This window comes from Tenrec ecaudatus, chromosome 1 (genome assembly GCF_050624435.1).
Source record: "Tenrec ecaudatus isolate mTenEca1 chromosome 1, mTenEca1.hap1, whole genome shotgun sequence".
Taxonomy (NCBI): domain Eukaryota; kingdom Metazoa; phylum Chordata; class Mammalia; order Afrosoricida; family Tenrecidae; genus Tenrec; species Tenrec ecaudatus.
Window position 1 is genome coordinate 244,794,341 of NC_134530.1, and position 17,709 is coordinate 244,812,049.

Here is a 17,709-nt window from a genome sequence, read left to right on the forward strand (position 1 = left end):
ATATAATACAATTTCTAGACAACATAAAGCACTTTATCAGTCAATACAGCCCAACTGGCAAAATCGAGCAATTCTAAAAGTAATTAATGTTCAATATAAAGCAATAATTTTCATAACTTCCATCTACCAAGTATAGGTTACAAGTGTACATAAGTCAAGGGCGTACAATAGGAATAAGATAGCAAGCATAATGAAATGTGTGTGTGTGTGTGTGTGTGTGTGTGTGTGCGTGCATGCGTGTGTGTTTGTGCTCTGGTAGTTTAGTGGTTACACATTGGGCAGCGATCCACATGGTTGGCAGTTCGAAACCAACAGCTGCTGTTCAGGAGAAAACAGGGCTTTCTACTACTATAAACAGTTACAGTCTCAGAATACCACAGGGATCACTATGAGTCAGCATTGACTCTACGGCAGCGAGTTTGTTTTTTTGATAGAGATATACATTCCAACTATTTTATCTCTCATCACGTAGCCTTGTTCTGTGATCTTGGGATGAGCTGGCTACCTCTCAAGCAGTTGTCTGGTTCTAGCATTGCACTGAGTGGACTTAGGTTGGAGCCTGACTGTTGGCAGAACAGTCTTTTCAGGAGGTACAGTCTTCTTTATTTGGGATATATGATGCAAGTCTTAACTCCTTGCAAGTTAGCAGCACCTGAGCTAATTAAAAGATGTAAATAAAACCTTTCTCATCAAAACTTCACAGCTTTTTAGCTGATATTTTCTCCAGTACACAGACCCTCTGATATTTTTGGTGAGTCTGGAGCCTTAAAACGTTTGCTTTCTTTATATATATATATATATATCCCCAATAAAATTATATATGTATATATATACACATACATACATTTTATCACAATCCATACATACATACATTGTGTCAAGCACATTTGTACATATGTTTCCATTATTATTTCTAAAACATTTTCTTTCTACTTGAGCCCTTGGTGTCAGCTCCTCATTTTACCCCATCCCTCACCTTATGAACCCTTGATAATTTATAAATGATTACTATTTCTTCATGTCTTACACAGACCGATGTCAAGGTTTGATTTCTTTAAAGGTCTTATGGACTAAAGAAGTATGGATTTTCAAGCAAAAAAAGGAAGCTTCACAATATTTTAAAAGATTGTGAAGCGCTGTCTGCCATGGTCAATTCCAATTCATTGTGACCCTATAGGGCAGGACAGAACTGCCCCTTTGGGTTCCTGAAACTTTAAACATTTACAGAAACAGCCCCATCTTTCCCCTATAGAAACACTGCTGGGTTTTAACTCTGTTTAGCAGATTGATTTATAGCCTACTACACTGTCAGGGCTTGTTTCCAAAAGCTTGGTTTGGCTTAATGAGAATCCCGTGTAGCTAAGTCCCACCGCCTGTTTGTCAGTTAGTTGTACCTTGGTGGTTTCGTGTTGCTGTGATGCTGGAAGTTATATCATGTACTTCAGACACCGTCAGGGTCACCCAAGGTGAACAGGGTTCAGCAGAGCTTGCAGAATAGAATAAGAAGTAAGCTGCCTACTTCTGAAGAGTTTGGCTTTGAAAAGCTTATGAATAGCAGCTATGATGGTCCATGTGTATTGGTCATCTTCCTTCACCAAATCAAATAAATACTGGCTATCGGAGTGTGCAGAAATAGTGAAGAAATGCCATTCAAAGATCAACCACTCTTAAAATGCCTAGCTTTGGGCGGCATATTGGACAGAAGTAAGTAAGGATTTGGAGCAACTAGAAATTGGACAATCACTAATTTATTTATTTGTGTTTTGAGTCTGTACACATTTCTGTCTCAGGTTCCTGAGTTTCCTCACGGGAAATATTTGAGCATGATAGGGCTGGTACAGGATGTTATTAGATATTTTTTAAGTCTTTAACAATGACTACTAGACCTTCCATGGAGTCCCTTCTCAAGGGATATTAGGATACGTTTTGTAGAGGAATGGAGGTGTCAATTTGGATTTTAGTAGGATCTAAATACAACCTGAAGATAGTTTACTAACAAACTATATAGCATTCAGACTATAAAGAAGGATAAAGACAAGTAGTGACTAGAGGGGCAGACAAAGGTAAGGAAGCGGGGACGTGATAGTGACGGCAGCAGAGGTTAGAGAGTGTAAGGGAGCAGACAGAGAGCCAACTGTGAGATGTTCACAGAGCTCTGCCACTACTTTCTTGATTGGCACCATGTTGATCATCTATGAAACCAAGAACCCCTAACCAGTACTCTAGAGTAGGTGTCGCCAAACTATGGCCCACTGACCAAGTCTCCCTCCTGCTTTTGTCAATAACGTTTTATTGGAATCCAGGCAAACCAAATCATCTACACAGTGTCTGCAACTGCTCCTAGACAACAGCAGTTCTAGCACAGGCCACATGCATGGCCTGCAAACCCTAGATTTTTTACTATCTGGCTCCTTACAGAAAAAAATATACCAGCCATAATGACAGAGTTCTATTTTGCTTTACAGACAGTCCCCGGCTATCATAAGTCAAATATCTCATTTTTGTTGTTGTTTTCTTTCATTATTATTGCATTTTGTTATTAGTATCTTTGTAAATCCAATCACTATTTGTCTTAGGGGGATGGAATCATGATACATAAACTGACCGATATATTGTAATGCAGACATCAGTGCATTAAAAACTGTATTAATCATAAAGATTTACTTTGACAATGAAGACGAGTTGAGTGGCCTTGGCATTTTGCCAGCAGCAGCAATAATTCCAGTTACGGAAAGTTCCAGCTCATCTGGATCATCCCCAGAAATGGAGGTGGTATTTCTAGTCACAAAATTAGTGAGGTTTGTCTATATGATCCTCTCCTTTTTTTCATGGTAGATATGCTTCATGCATCATCTTTTCCAGTTTAACATTGGCATTTCCTACTTTTCTAGTGATACATATTATGTAAGTCACATCTGCATTTGAAGCAATGAAAACCAGCCCGTGCTGGCAATAAAGTACTCCAAACAGTCCTCTCTTCGCTGTTCCTTCAGGTTTTCATAAAGAGTGTGTTTTTATTTCAATCATCCTTAAACTCATAAAACTCTTTTTGTGCGTGTGTGTGTGTGTGTATATGTGTGTGTGTATGTGTGTGTATGTGTGTGTGTTTGTGTGTGTGTGTATGTGTGTGTATGTGTGTGTGTGTGTGTGTATTTGGCCTTGTTTCCAAATCATCAAAGTATTAAGATGCAGTTCTCTGTCTTGTAAATGGACCCTTGCTTCTTCATTGTTAAAACTATCGACTTTAGGCCAACTGGTTCTGTACTTAGCTCCAAAATTCACTTATTTTCCTTAGTGATTGTCATAACTTTGAATGAGGCAGTTTTTCTTCACCTGCTATTTTGTCAACTATCTTTCCATTAAGCATCTTTAGAGCAATCCCTCCATCTTTATTTTTGGATTATAACTTCCATTTGTATAACTTCTTCTAGACATATTGTTGGGCATCTAACAGTACAGGCGTTAAAATTAGACAACCTTGGGCTACTTGCATTTAAATTAACAACTGATACTTCTTATGATATGGAAAGCTGGGTGAGATCACACTGTAGGCCTGGTCTTGTCTTCTTCCCTACTCTGACAGCGCACCTGTTCCCCTCTTCATCCTGGTTTGTTGGGTTTTTTTTAAATCTCACTGCCATCAGGTCGATGAAAACACATAGCAACCCTATCAGACAGGGTAAAACTTTCCCAGTGAGTGTCTGAGACTGTAACACTTTACAGGAGTAGAAACCTCATCTAGCTCCCAAGGAACCACTAGTGGCTTCAAACTAAGAACTTTGCAGATAACAGCCAAATGCATAACCACTACACTACCAAAACTCCTTCTTTGTCCCATATTTTCTATTTAAAGATAAGAAAGAAGCCTCCTTACCCTTCCTTCCTATTAACCCTCTCTCAAAATTCCCTTTAAAACTCACTCTTTTTTAAACATTTTATTAGGGGCTCATACAACTCTTATCACAATCCATGCATATATATATATACATCAATTGTATAAAGCACATCTGTACATTCTTTGCCCTAATCATTTTTTCCCTTTTCTTTTTTTACCTTTTATTAGGGGCTCATACAACTCTTATCACACAATCCATGCATATACATACACCAATTGTATAAAGCACATCCATACATTCCCTGCCCCAATCATTCTCAAAGCATTTGCTCTCCACTTAAGCCCTTTACATCAGGTCCTCTTTTTTTTCCCCCTTCCTCATGTGCCCTTGGTAATTTATATATTGTTATTTTGTCATATCTTTCCCTATTCAGAGTCTCCCTTCCCACCCTTCTCTGCCGTCCATCTCCCAGGGAGGTCACATGTGGATCCTTGTAATCAGTTCCCCCTTTCCAACTCACTCACCCGCCACTCTCCCAGCATCGCCCCTCACACCCTTGGTCCTGAAGGTATCATCCACCCTAGATTCCCTGTGTCTCCATCCCCCATATGCACCAGTGTACAACCTCTGCCCTATCCAGTTCTGCAAGGTAGAATTCAGATCATGGTAGTTGGGGGGAGGAAGCATCCAAGATCTGGGGGAGAGCTGTTTCTTCATCGGTACTACATCGCACCCAGACTGACCCATCTCCTCTCCTAAACCCCTCTATGAGGGGATCTCCAGTGGCCGACACTTGGACCTTGGGTCTCCACTCTGCACTTCCCCCTTCATTCAATATGGCATATATATATACATACACATGCATATATCTTTTTTTTTTTTGCATGATGCCTTATACCTGGTCCCTTGGGCACCTCGTGATCACACTGGCTGGTGTGCTTCTTCCATGTGGGCTTTTTTGCTTCTGAGCTAGATGGCCGGTTGTTCACCTTCAAGCCTTTAAGACCCCAGACACTATCTCTTTTGATAGCCGGGCACCATCAGCTTTCTTCGCCACATTTGCTTATGCACCCATTTGTCTTCAGCGATCCTATCATGGAGGTGTGCAGCCAATGATGTGATTTTTTGTTCTTTGATGCCTGATAACTGATCCCTTCAGGATCACTCGATCACACAGGCTGGTGTGTTCTTCCATGTGGGCTTTCTTGCTTCTGAGCTAGATGGCCACTTGTTTATCTTCAAGCCTTTAAGACCCCAGTCACTATCTCTTTTGATAGCCGGGCACCATCAGCTTTCTTCGCCACATTTACTTGTTCACCCACTTTGGCTCCAGCAGTTGTGTCAGGAGAGTGAGCATCATAGAGTTCCAATTTAATAAAAGAAAGTATTCATGCATTGAGGGAGTGTTTGAGTAGAAGCCCAAGGTCCTTCCACCACCTTAATACTTAACCTATAAATATAGACACATAGATCTATTTCCCCATCCTCATATATATATTTGCATGTACATATCTTTGTCTAGACCTCTATAAATGACCTTTGACTCTTAGCTCTTTCCTCCATCTCCCTTGACTTTCCTCCTGCCCTACTACCATGCTCCGTCACCACCTGGGCTACAGCTATACCTCTTCTCTACGCAACCTTACCCTTGATCATTCCCCACCAGGCCTGCCACTCCCCACTCTCTACCATTTTTGGTCCCATGTTGTTCCCTTGTCCCTGTGTTTGTTGACACCCCTTCCTTACCCCCTTACCCTACCCCCACGCCAAATCCCCCCGCCGGAACTGTCGGTCCCATTGTTTTTCCTCCAGATAGTTCATCCAGCCTGTCCTATTCAGACAGACCTGTGGAGACACTAACATGCATGAAAACAAGACAGAGGAAAACAAAGCAACAGTATACAACCAGACAACAAAGCAACAAAAACAAATCACTGACAAAGAACAAAACAAAACACTTCACAAAAGAAAAGCTTGTAGTTAGTTCAAGGATCGTTTGTTGGCCCTTAGGAGTGTTTTCCAGTCCAGTCTGTTGGGGCACCACGCCCTGGCCCCAAAGTCCACTTTCAGCATTCCCTGGGGACCTTGCCATTCCATTCCCTTGCTGTTCCGCTGCACTCCCCCAGTGCTTTGCCTTGGTGTGGTGGGATCAGGTCAGGTGCAATTCCCATGTGTCTCCGGTGCTGTCCCCTGTATCGCCCTTAGTCACTGAGGGGCATCATGTCTCATAGTGAGCCAGCCATGTTGTTCTCTCTGTGGACTGGCTGCTCTACTCAGGAACATCATCCTCACGGCCTGGTGGGCCAGGCTGTGTTCCACTCTAAAACTCACTCTTATAGGGATTCTACTCTGTGTGAGCAAGTTAAAGACTCTTGTTCGGATTCTGTTCATAGCCTCCACTTCTCTCCTAGGAAACCATATCTCAACAAAGTGGCCATACCTGTGATTTTTACATAGATTCTGTGGGTGCCTTTCTTTCATCATATGAACTTTTATTAATACCATTAGTTGAATCTGGTTCAGAGTCTTTGCCAGGGTCTCCTCTGACTCACTGACAAGGCCATGAAGGACTCAGCACAGGGGGCAGGCAGGAGGTCCTTCCTCCTTCTCAGTAAGAGGCCTTAATAAGGGGGAGGTTAGAGATACATTCTGACCCTCCACCACAGCAAGGAGTGGGAGAAGGAACTCATCCTTACGTCCCTTGGCTACTGTGGAACAGGATGGATACAGCCTCTCCTTTTCCCTGCCAATGCCAGGCAGCAGATCTGATGGAATACTTTCTGCCTAGCCTGCCACTTCCCTCAGCTCAATCCTATTTCCCCCAGAAGTCTAACACCCCCCATGCTTCCTTGAACAGATCAGACCCTGCCATCATGTCATCTGGAGCCTGCAGTCATTAAAACAACAACCACGATTTATCATCAAGTCCTACTCATGGTTACTTCATATACATGTAGTAGAACTGTGCTCCATTGAGTTCTCTGTGGCTGATTTTTCTTCTGAGCAACTGTAGGTGATCTTGACCCTTCCATTTGCTCCACCTAAGGACTTCCTCTGAAATCAAAAGGCCCTATAATGTTTGGACCCCGTTCTGCTGAAACACAAATATGCATACAGAGCCCAGATTGAAAACACATATGCAGCCCTGCAGCCCGCACATACATAGCAAAGATTTATGGCTGTGGAAACACGGCCTTTATTATAGATTTATTCTTTGAAACATGAGAGATTCCCCTCATGGGATGGACCTGGAGAGAATGATAGGGAGGGGGCCAGGAAGAAGGGAAGCCTGCGTATTCAGGCAGCCCACCCAAGCTCCAGACATCTGACGGAGCATGGGGGAAAGAGAAAACATGAATCACAAAGACTGGAGGACTAGAAATGCCACTTGCCCTCAGAGAGAGCTAAGACTTTAGAGCCATTTCGAACATGCAGATGCTTCAGGGAGTTTGTAATAACATCTGGTACATCTGCAGGTGGATTAGGACCTAAGTAGAAAAGTTGTCATTTCCAGAAGCACGAGCTGCCAAGCAGTGAATCTCAAGTGGGGTCAATGGCTTAGTAAGTTACTTGAGGAGCTTGTTAAAACTAAACATGCCCACCCCTGAGAGTCTAAGAGGCATCTCTGAATCTCTGGGGTCAGCTTACATAGCTATAAAAGCTTCCAGTTATTCCATTAACTCATATCTGCAGTTTCATCCAGATTCAGAGTTTAACTCTGCAACCAGAAGTGACTAGCACAGTACCTGAAGGGTAGCATTGGCTGTGAAATATGTGAAAATAAATTGCAACAGAACTCCAGCTGTCTAAACAAAGCAATCTAGAAGAAAGCAATCCCAAAGATGTCCATAGACATCTGGTAAGGGAACCAGAGCGACCCTTGACCACAGTTGTAACCGCAGCACCTGTGAGTGCTGCTGGCTGCTGTCAAATCATTTCTGACTCATAACCGCCGTAGGCACAGCAGACGGAAGCACTGCCTGCTCCGGCCCATCCTCACAAATCATTGCTCTTTGAATGTGCTGTTGTAGCCATTGCGTCAATCCAGCTTATGGAGGGCCTTCTTTTTTGACTGACCTTCTACTTCACCAAGTCTGATGTCCTTTACCAGGACTGGTCCCTCCTGATAACATGTCCAAAGTATGTGAGATGAAATCCCACCACCCGCACTTCCAAGGAGCAATCTAGCAATACTTCTTCTAAGTCAGCACCTGTCAAGACGTGAAGAAACATGAAATGCAATTTTGGATAGGAGGTCTAAGCTAGAGAGAAAATGTTCATGCAATCTCTCAGTGGACAACTAAGAGATCAGGGAGGTTCTGCTGCTCTCCACCCCATCACCCCACCATGAATGGAGGAGAGTGCCCTCTGTAAGGCAAAGACTGAAAACCTGAAAGTCTTCCAGAGAACAGCAGTATCACATGAGCGAAAAGAAGGAGGGATCATTAACAAGAAAAGCAGGACAAAGGCCCTGAGAATTCCGAAGGACTTCACCAGGAAAAGAAAAGATTAAGCAGTGGTTCTCAAGCTGTGGGTCACGACCCCTTTGGGGGTCGAATGACCCTTTCACAGGAGTCACCTGATTCATAACAGTAGCAAAATTACAGTTATGAAGTAGTAACAAAAATAATTTAATGGTTGGAGGGTTCACCGCAACATGAAGAACTATATTAAAGGGTCGTGGCATTAGGGAGGTTGAGAACCACTGGATTACAACATGTAATCAATAGGGGGAAGGGAGAGGATGGAAAGGGAGGTGCCAGGAAAATCATTTTATAAATATCAATCATCCACAGTTCTCTAAGGCAAGTGTTGTTGTTGTTAGGTATTGTTGAGTCAGTGCTGACTCAGAGTGACCCTATGGACAACAGACAAATCATTGTCCAGTCATGGTCTGGCCATTCTCACAATTGTTCTAACTGAGCCCATTGTTGCCACCACTGTTTCCATCCATTTCATCCAGGGACTTCCCCTTTTTCACTGACTGTCTACTTTCCCAAGCATAGTGTCTTTTTTCGGGGACTAATCTCTCCTGAGAACATGTCCATTGTATATGATGCAAAGTCTTGCCTTCCTTACTTCTAAGGAGCATTCTAGTAGTACTTCTTCCAAGACAGATTTGTTTTTACTACCATTATCATCTCCATTTTACAGAGAAACTTAAGCTCTAAAATTAATTAATTCCCTCAAGGTATACATTTTTTAAAAAATAAGAGTGAGGTTCAGTTTTCAGCTACGTGATTCGCAGACCCATCCTTTATCCCTCATCACCCATCTTTCAGTTTGTCATACTCTGGTAGCTTGCATGTTAGCTGGGAGCCTTGATGTCACTTCTTCAAATACCGTGAGAGTAACTCTCAGTGGACAGATTTCAACAGAATTTTCAGAATAAGAAGCGCTCCAGATGTCACTGTAGGATAAGTGCTGGCCTGCAACCTGCAAGCATGATAGTTGAGATCCACCATCCATTTCTCAGAAGAAAAAATGAGGTTGTCTGCTTCCATAAAGATTTACAGTTTCGAAGTGATTGTAGTAAAAATTGTACAAATCTTCTTGATACGGTTGAACTAGTGAATTCTATGATGTGTTGATGAAGTACCAACAAAACTGTTTTTTTAAGCAAAAATATTTAAGTTTCAGAAACCATATACAGTATTGCTGTGAGTCTAACTGGCTTGATGGCAGTAGGTTGGTTGGATTTTCAGACTAACACTAGGAATAAAGATCTGGTGATCTATTTCCAAAATCAGTCAATGAAAACATTATAAATGACAACAACATTAACTGAGCTCAAACATACCAATGGTCACAGAGATGGCATAGACCCGGGCAGTGTTTTATTCTGTTAGCCATAATGTGATCTGTGTTAGATGGCCTCTAAGACAGCAACCCCATTCATTATTCAGTCAAAGAAACCTGGCAGCTAGGCATAAGCACCAGAGGAAAGAAGATGAGGACTCACATAAAAAATGTATTTGGGCACATGCTTTGGATTCCCACCACATCCCCCTGATCCATGCCCTTTTGTGATGGTGTTTCCAATTTGCCAGCTGCTGCTAGAAGTATTGTCTGATAATAGTCCAGTGCTTAGGAGAATACAAAAAAAAAACACTTAAACATGGAGTAAAGACTTATATGAAAAGCTAAAACTAGAGGACTTCCGGGACGATGGGACCCCGCAGAAATCAGCCCAGGAGAATTACTAAGAAGGAAATTCAACAGTGCTAGATTGCATGAGGTGCATCATAAAGCTAAGTAGGCACAGATCCACAAGGTTTTGAGGAGCTGGGGGCTTTTGGCTTACCACAGTGGAGGCAGCTAGGGGTTGACCTTAGCCCTGCCACTGTCTCAGACAGAGCAGGGACCATTTGGAGCTAGCGCAGGGGCTTTATCTCAACACAGCCACAGCTTGCCAATGCCTCAGGACAGGGATTAAAACCATAGAGTCCACAGCAGGGATCAGTACTCAGCAATATTGTTACTTTTGTTTCCCTGTCTTCTCTCTTCTCTCCATCCCCCCAAAATCTCAGTGGGCTGAATTTTTTTTTCCTCTTTGACTCTTCCCTGTTCTCTCACACACCACTGCTGACCTTCAGACCACTCCCCTTAGCCTAGGGAATTTACGCCTGCCCCCTACCCAGGTAGTTGAGCTCCACCCTGTGCAGCATAGCCCAAGACTGGGGAAAGCCCACTGTGATCTACTTGACCAGGGCAATTCTGCCCACCATTCTCGGTGTGCTACACCAAAACAGGAAACTGTTCAGCATTCTGAGGCACTCCCCTTGAGAGTGAATCCACAGGAGGATAAAGTGGTAGGCTAATTCCATAGTGAAATTAGCTGTAGGCAGTTTGAAGAAGCATTTCTACAAGTCTTCTAGAGAGAGCCAGTGCTCTTCAACTCCCTGGAAAATGTCACCTGGCTCCTCTAAAACAAGGCAACGCAAACAGCCATCAGCCCCAACGACATCAACAAGAAAACAGGAGAAACAAAAGGCGATGGCAGAAGATGTCCTGAACTTAATGACATGCATAGAAGAAGCAGACATTGAGCTGCCACAGAAAGAAATTTTCAGAATGCTCTTGGAGTCAAACAGGATTTGAGGGAAACAATACAGAAAAAGGCTGAAATGATAGAGAAGATAAAGTCCATACACCAAAGAGAAATACAAGAACTTAGGGAGGAGATAACAAAAACCAGTAGCAGACACATGGGCCTCGAGAATCGACTGGTGGAAGTAGAGAACCACACCAGTGACTTTGAGGACAACCAAGAAGACTTTAAGAAACGCAAACAAAAATCTAATAAGATTATCAGAGAAGCTGAAGAAAATCTAAGACCTAAGTCTGATGCAATGAAGAGGAACGTTGTCAGAATAATTGGATTACTGGAGGAAGACACAACAAATAAGTCATTTGCAACAATTATGAAAGAATTCTTGGAGGAAAACTTTCCCAGCTTAATGAATGAAAACCTGGCAAACATTCAGGACGCTGAAAGAATACCAGCTAGACTGAATCCCAAGAAGAATTCACCAAGGCACATAATAGTTAAACTATCCAACTTTGAGGAAAAAGAGAAAATCATGAGAGCAGCTAGGGAAAAACAAGCAATCACATATAAAGGCTCCCAAATAAGAATATGTTCAGACCTATCAGCAGAAACTATGAAGAAGAGGAGAGTGGAGTAACATATTCCAAAAATTGAAGGAAAACAACGCAAACCCAAGAATAATCTATCCAACCAAATTATTGATCAAGCTAGATAGAGAAGTAAGAGTCTTCCCAGACAAGAAAAAACTCAAAGAACATGTTAGAAGAAACCCAGCCCGACAAAAGATCCTTGCTGACCAAGTATGGGCAGAAGAACAACACTCACAAAACATAAATAAGAGACTGCCACATAGAACAAGCTCACCCAGAAGGCAACATAGTGTAAACAGACCTCAAAATAGCATTGGCTTAAGGATGGAAAGAAGTCAAGAATGAAACACACACACACGTGCAACACACTAATAAGAAAGGAAGGTAGGAAAATACCCAACACAAAAGGTATAAGATGATATCACAGATGTCCAGAGATGGAAATAATAACCCTGAATATCAATGGCCTGAACTCGGGCATTAAAAGACTGAGGCTATCAGACTAGCTTAGAAAACATAACCCATCAATCTGCTGCCTACAAGAGACACATCTCAAGGCTACAGACAAAAATAGACTGAGAATCAAAGTATGGAAATGGATACCAAGCAAACATCAATTTTTTAAAAAAGCAGGGGTTGCAATCCTACCCTCGGATAAAATTGACCTCAAAGTGCAAACCATAAAAAGATATAAGGAAGGACACTATATAATTCTCAAAGGAACTGTAGGCAAAGGGCCACTAAGCAATGTAAACATATATTCCCCGAATGAGAGACCCGCTGAATACTTCAACCAAACACTCCAAAAGATGAAAAAAGAAATCACAGCCTCAACAATTGTACTGAGTGACTTCAATACACTGCTCTCTGAGAAAGGCAGATCACAGGGACAGAAACTCAACAAGGAGGCTAGAGATCTAAACACTAAAATTACACAATTTGACCTGACAGATATTTACAGAGCCTTTTATCCAAATAAAAAAAATCACATTATTTTCAAGCCCGCATGGCACATATTTGAAGATAGATGACATGTTGGGGCATAAGGCAAATCTACATAAATTTAAGCATATTGATATCATATGGATCTCTCTCTGACCACTGTACCATAAGGCTGGAAATCAATAAAAAAGAAGATATTGATAGATTGATAGATGCAGAAAAAGCATTCAACAATGTCCAACACCAATTTGGGTTTAAGACATTTGAGAAGAGAGGAATGAAAGGAAAATTACTCAAGACAATACAAACTATATATTAAAAACCAACAGCCAACATGGTAGTCCGTGGAGAAAAGATGAACACAATCTCACTGAAAAGGGAGATCAGAGAAGGATGACCCTGGTCCCCACTCTTATTTAACGTAGTACTGGAGGTTTTAGCTAACAACGTAAGGCAAGGAAAAGACATCAAAAGTATTTGTCTGGGGAAGAAAGAGGTGAAACTATCATTATTTGCAGATGTTATGATTTTATATGTGGAAAATCCCAAAAGCTCCACAAAGTACTGGAGGCAATAGAGGAGCTTGGCAGAATGGCAGGATACAAGATCAACAAATGGAAGTCCATCACACTGTTATACACATCAAAGAAGCCCACAGAAGAGGAGATCAAAAAGGTGGTACCCTTCACAACAGCCAAGCATAAACTGAAACATCTAGGGATATACCTGAATAAAAGATCTATATGAGGAAAAGTACAAAACGCTATTACAAGAAACTAAGAGTGATCTCAACAAATGGAAGAATATTCCATGCTCATAGATTGGAAGACTCATAGTAAATATGTCAGTTCTGACTAAGACACTATATAAGTTTAATGCAATCCCAATATAATTACCCTCATCTTTCTTCAAAGAAATGGAAAACCTTATTACTAACTACATACAGAGAGGGAAGAAGCCCAGAATTAGCAGAGAACTCCTCAAGAAGGACACAGAGGGAGGGTTGCCTTTACCTGACTTTAGCACATTCGATACAGCCACAGTTGTCAAAACCACATGGTATTGGTACAATAACAGATACTCAGACCAATGGAAAAGAACTGAAAACCCAGAAATAAAATCATCAGCATACAGACAACTGATTTTTGATAAGGGCTCAAAAATAACCAATGGGAAGCAGATGCCCTTCTCAACAAGTGGTACCTGCAGAAAAATGAAGCAAGACCCTTATCTCACTCCATGCACAAGACTAAACTCAAGGTGGATCAGAGATCTTGAAGCAAAATAACACACTATAAGGGCCATCAATGAGAGAGTTAGGAACAACTTGAGAAATTTGGCACAGGGAAGACATAGGCTATCAGAATTAGGGAAGGACGCAAACACATAGGAGGCACAAATTGACAAGTGGGATATACTGAAGATAAAACACCTGTGTACATTGAAAGAATTCACCAAGAGAGTCCCCAGTCTGGGACCAGACTTCAACCTGCTGCTCCAAGATGTGAATGCAACATGCCAGCAAGGAGTAGGGAACAAGTGGAGAGATCTGAGGGGCCGGCCCCAAACCCAATTACGTGGACACCTGCCTCTCCCCCCAGAAGAATTTATTTCAGAGGACAGCACTGAAACTGCAGCTCAGGGAGAGGGATATGTCTGATCAGAGCACATGGGAGCAAATGAAGAAGGAGGAAGAGAGAGTGGAGCACATCCTGGACCACCAACCCTTGAGGACGATATTCCCACTCAGAACAGCCAATCCACAGAGAGGACCATATAGCCGACCCCACTATGAGACACAACATCCCTCACTGACTCATAGCCCTACAGGGGACAACACTGGAGACACAGTGAGGGAATTCTGCCCAATTTGATCCCACCACACTGAGGCAAAACATTAAGGGCATCCAACAGAACAGCAAGGGGAAAAGAGCAATGAAGTCCCTAGGCAATACCAAAAATAGAATTTGGGGCCAGGGCTTGGCACGCTATTAGACTTAGCTGGAAAACACGCCTAAAGGCCAATAAACAGTCCTTGAACAAACTTCAAGCTTTTCTTTTTGCTTGTTGTGTTTTGGGGTTTTTGTTCACTTTTGTCATCAGCTTTTTGTTGGTTTTGTTGTTGTTATTTTGTTTTCTTGTGTTGCTTGGTTCTGCTCTGTCTTGTTTTTGTGCATGGTATTATCTCCACAGGTCTGTCTAAATAAGATAGGCTGGATGAACAATCTGGGGGAGAAAACAACGGGACAGACAGTTCCAAGGGAACATCGGAGAGGGGGAGGTGGGGGGAAAGGAAGTGGTGTTAACAAACCCAGGGTCAAGGGAACAACAAATGATCCAAATCAGTGGTGAGAAGGGTGTTAGGAGACCTCGTAAGGTATGATCAGGGGTAATGTAATCAAGAGGAATTACTGAAACCCAAATGAAGACCGAGCATGAAAGTGGGACAAGAGGAAAGTAAAAGGAAATAGAGAAAAGAGCTAGGAGGCAAAGGGAATTTATAGAGGTCTAAATAAAGGCATGCACATATGTAAATATATTTATACATGAGGATGGGTAAATAGATCTTTGTGCATCTATTTATAAGTTTAGTATTAAAGTAGCAGATGGACATTGGGCCTCCACTCAAGTACTCCCTCAATGCAAGAATACTTTGCTCTATTAAACTGGCATTCCATGATGCTCACCTTCCTGACACAGTCGTAAAGACAAAGTGGGTGCATAAGCAAATGTGGTGAAGAAAGCTAATGAAGCCCAGTTATCAAAAGATATAGCATCTAGGGTCTTAAAGACTTGAAGATAAACAAGCAGCCATCTAGCTCAGAAGCAACAAAGCCCACAGAGAAGAAGCACACCAGCCTGTGTGATCACGAGGTGCCAAAGGGATCAGTTATCAGGCATCAAAGAACAAAATATCATATCAGGGGAAATGAGGAGTGGGGACCCAAAGCTTATCTGTTGGCAACTGGACATCCCCTTACAGAAGGGTCGCAGGGAGGAGACAAGTCAGTCAGGGTGCAGTGTATCAACGATGAAACATACAACTTTCCTTTAATTCCTAAATGCTTCTCCATCCCCCCCCCCGCCCCCGCCACCACCACCACCACTATCATGATCCCAATTCTACCTTACAAATCTGGCTAGACCAGAGGATGTGCATTAATACAGATAGGAACTGGAAACACGGGGAATCCAGGACGGATGATCCCTCCAGGACCAGTGGTGAGAGTAGTGATACCAGGAGGGTGGAAGGAGGGTGGGGTAGAAATGGGGGACCGATTACAGGGATCCACATATAACCTCTTCCCTGGGGAATGGACAACAGAAAAGTGGGTGAAGCGAGATGTTGGACAGATATGACAAAATAATTATTTTTAAATTATCAAGGATTCATGAAGGAGAGGGGAGCAGGGATGGAATGGGGAAAATGAGGAGCTGCTGCCAGGGGCTTACATGGAGAGCAAATGTTTTGAGAATGATGAGGATAATGAATGTACAAATGTGCTTTATACAATTGATGTATGTATAGATTATGATAAGAGTTGTATGAGCCCCTAATAAAATGAATTTTTAAAAGAATGAAAAGAAAAGATAAAACTATAAAGCTCATCAAATCAAAAATGGATTCAAATTTAGGGGGTGCTGAAACTTATGGCACAAATGACAGATTATCAAACACTAAAAGATAAATGAGATTACTGGAACCTTCTAAAAATTAAATACCTATTCACATAACAATACTTCTCCAAAGAGTTAGAGAACCTACAGGTTGAAGTAGGAGATTTGAAAGCAGAATGACCCACAGGGACTAATTTCAAAACTATATAGAAAGCTGCAATACTTCAACAACAACAAAAGACAAATAAGCCAATTGTTTTTATATAAAAGGACATGAACAGACATTTCACCAAAGAAGTTGTTCAGGCATCCAACATATATATGACGTCATGCATGTGATCACTACCTGATAGAGAGAAGCAAATAAAACAACAATGAGATATCTCATCCCCACAAAAATAGTAAAGTTCAATAAGGCAGAACACAACACATGCTAGTGAGGATCTAGAGAGATTCAAACTAGCAGTGAAACTGCAAACTGTGCGATCATTGTGGAAAATGGTGTCGCGCTGCCTTTAAAAGCAGGATGTTGAAATGTCATTGTTTTGGGCTGTTAAGTGCCATCCAGTAAGGTCTGAGTCACAGTGACCTTACTTACAACAGAAAGCGCTCCTCCATCCCCAGAATTGTCCTTATGTTTGAGCCCATCATCGCCGCCGGTGTGTCAATCAACGCATCTTGTTAAGAGTCATCCTCTTTTATGATGCCCTTCTATTTTACCAAACCTAATTTCCCTTTCCAGGGACTGGCCTCTCCTCATAACATGTGAGAGACGAAGTCTAGCCATCCTTGTTTCTAAGGAACTTTCTGGCTGTAGTTCTTGCAAAATGGATTGGTTTGTTCTTTTGGTAGTCCATGGTACTTTCAAAGTTCTTTGCCAGCACCATATTTTAAATGCATCAATTCTTCTTCAGTCCTCCTTATTCAATATCCATTGTTCATAGTCATATGATAAGGTGTTCAAAAACAGCCTGGCTTGGGTCAGGCACAGTTTAGTCCTCAAAGTAACATCCTTGCTTTTCAACACTTTAAAGAGGTCTTGTGCAGCAGATTTACCCAATGCAATGTGTCCTTTGATCTCTTGACTGCTGCTTCCAAGAACCTTGATTGTGGATCCAAGCAAAATGAAAGCCTAGACAACTTCACTTTACTCCATTTATCAGACTGTTACCTATTGGTCCAGTTGTGAGGATTTTTCTTTTCTACATATTGAATTGTCGTCCATATTGAAAGTTACAATCCTTGATCTTCATCAATAATTCCTTCAAGTCCTCCTCACTTTCAGCAAGCCAGTTTGTGTCATCTGCATACTGTAGGTTATTAGTAAGCCTTCCTCCAATTCTGATGTCACATTCTTCTTCATATAAGCCAGCTTCTCTCTTTCTTTGCTCAGACTAAACAAGTCTCACTGACTCATGCCTTTCCTGATTTTAAACAACGTAGTGTTCCCTTGTTCGTTTCACATAACTGCCTCTTGATCCACGCACAGGTTTCTCATGAGCACAACGAAGTGTACTGGAATTCCACTCCTTTAATGGTATCCACAGTTGTTTATGGTCCACACACTTGAATGCCTTTGCAAAGTCAGTAAAACACAAATAACCATCTCTCTGGCATTCTCTGCTTTCAGTCAAGATTCATCTGACATCAGAAATTGTCCCATGTCATTTTC